At 28.0% G+C, this 2,710-nt stretch overlaps 1 long non-coding RNA gene across 1 annotated transcript; it reads left to right on the top strand.

Moving 5' to 3' along the window:
* Window positions 1-234: 234 nt before the first annotated feature.
* On the top strand, window positions 235-1,380 carry LOC107885798. Its single transcript, XR_003838669.1, has 3 exons — window positions 235-293; window positions 1,108-1,241; window positions 1,301-1,380. It is a non-coding gene; the product is annotated as an uncharacterized LOC107885798 (long non-coding RNA).
* The last annotated feature ends 1,330 nt before the right edge of the window (window positions 1,381-2,710 follow it).

Raw genomic sequence — 2,710 nt, 5'->3', positions numbered from 1 at the left:
TTCCCTATAGCTTTTTTCCATGAATTGTTCATTTTATAGTATAGGATTAATTATATTAATCGGAAGAAAAAATTACATATCCTAAGCAGTAATTACTCATATAAAACTTTGCGTTTAGGTATTTTTATTAAATATTTAACTTGAAATGTATACGTGGGGCAATACGTGACCGGGCACTATGAGACACATTTTCCTTGTCTCATACTCTTTAAGAGCCGTTCATAATGGGTGATTAAGTATCGGTTAAGACTAACCGGCAGAATTCCATCGGTAATACTAAAGAAACTTTGTTGGTTAGTATTATCAGACATTGTAAGAACGGGCCTTAATGTATTACATCTAATGTGTTAAATTTTATTAAAATAGGGAATAGTTATTAATACATATTTAATTAATGTTCTTTTAGGGCTAGGGTTAAGAAACGAGTAAGAAAAACTAAATTTGGTAGTTTAAGTGCCAAATAATTGAAGACTCAGTTAATTTAGTGATAAATGAAAAGTATTCCATTAGATGCTGCAAAATTGAATAACCTTAATTACCTATTTACCTTAATTTAATAACCTAGTTTTAAACTGTACAAAGACTATTGCAATTATTAAGTAATATTAATATCTCAGTGTGAACCACCTCGTGTGTCATTTTGATTGAGATATAACTCGTAGAATAATTAGTGTCTAAATGTAACAACCTTTTCACGTCACATTCTAAAAAAACAAACTACATCACTTCTTTTTTTGAGGAACTCAATGTCTCAATACTAGTTTGAGTGTAACAATATTAAATATACTATTCAGATTAATTTTGATACTATTACAGGTCTTAAGTTAACTACTTTAAAGGTATAACATATTACTAGGTATTTACCAACCTAGGTACTTAGGACTCAACAATATTTTACTAAAAAACATATTGTACAAACCATCTCAAAAAAATATAATGTTAGTAACAGCATACAAAAGTAAACCCATAATATTACAGAATCATTCCATTTTTGATTCAATTTTTTCAATTCAATTTTTCGATTTTAATATAATGTTTGCTTTTCGAAAAATATTTTCTCCTGATTTCAATTTAAAAAAAATATTTATTTTATTATTTTTTTCATAGACGATTGACTTAATATACAATTCACAATGCAAAATACTAATCAAAGACCAGAATCTAGAAATTGTAATCCAGCCAAAATGTATAAAAAAACCATGTTTCCTTGATATGTATAAAGGATTCCAGACGTTACTGATGTAAGTGGTAGATGATTTCAACTAGGTACTAGAAAAATATTAATAAAGTTTTTTTGTAGAGGTGACTCTTTTTGTGATATAAAATTGAAAACGGATGATCAAAAAATAATAACTGCACATAAAGTGGTTTTATCAGCAGTTAGTCCGTATTTCCGTACAATTTTATCAAATTGTGCAGAAAAAAATCATGATCTTGTGACTATAAGAAATGTAGATTATAACGCTTTACAGCTCTTAGTAAAGTTTATTTATTCGGGGCAAATCTTGGTGACTGAAGAAAACGTCCTGGTAATAATAGATAAAGTTTGATTTAATTATAGAAAACTAAATTATTTTAATTGTATATTGTTTATTCTCAAGGACTTGTTAACAGCTGTAAATATCCTACAGTTATACGAAGTAAAAGAGGCATGTTGTGATTTCTTACAGTCTCAACTCTGCCCAACAAATTGTATTGGTATTAACATATAGCTGATTTACATAGCTGTACGAAATTGAGAAAAAGATCAGAATTATATATACTTCAACACTTTTCGTACGAAATATAATTTATTATTAAGATTCTATAAGGACATTTTATTTATTATTGTAATATTTTGATTCTTAGAGAAGTTATTGGTGGTCACGAATTTCTATCCTCATCATCATCGGAACAAATAATAAACTTGATATCCAGTGACAAACTGATAGTTCCATCTGAAGAAAAAGTAGGCAAACTAAAATTGATTATTTTTATATTTTATTATTGGTAAAAGCAAAATTTAGTAACGTTCTAATATGTTATATTATGTAGTCTAATTAATTTATAAATATATTTATTGTTTTAGGTTTTTGAAAGTGTAATTACCTGGGTAAAATATGATTTGGATTCAAGACAATGTATTTTACCCCAATTAATGGAACATGTACGTTTAGCGTTAACATCAAATGATTATATAAAAGAAAAAGTAGCTAAGGATCCCCTTATAAAGAAGTGTCTTGAATGTAGGTTTCCTCTTTAAATATGCTTTCATTGTGAATTAATTTATATTCATTTATAACATTCAAGGTAAACGTTACGTATTTGAGGCATTAAAAACACTCAAAGGAGAAGAGCTTATCACACAAAGCATTGGGAATAAACCCAGACATGAAGATAAAGTATGATTCTGTATAATTTATATATCTTTCCAATATATTTAATAATTTAATTATAACAGATTATATTAGTTGTTGGTGGAATTGAGTTTGGATTAAGTAAAACATTAGAATATTTCGATCCAATGACAGAGGAGTGGCATTGTGGACCAGAATTGATTACAAACCACCGAAGTACATAGTCTAGTCGTAATTAAAGATAACTTGGTATTTGATGTGGGTGGTTATGCAATTGGTTTATCGCCTTATCGGTGTGTTCATATGCTAGATTTAACTTCAAAACCACCTTGTTGGCTACCAAGTGACAACATGTTAATTGAACGACAATTTTT

This window comes from Acyrthosiphon pisum, chromosome X, assembly GCF_005508785.2.
Source record: "Acyrthosiphon pisum isolate AL4f chromosome X, pea_aphid_22Mar2018_4r6ur, whole genome shotgun sequence".
Lineage (NCBI taxonomy): Eukaryota > Metazoa > Arthropoda > Insecta > Hemiptera > Aphididae > Acyrthosiphon > Acyrthosiphon pisum.
The sequence above is the reverse complement of the archived record's forward strand: the minus strand, read 5'-3'. Positions and strand labels throughout refer to the sequence as shown.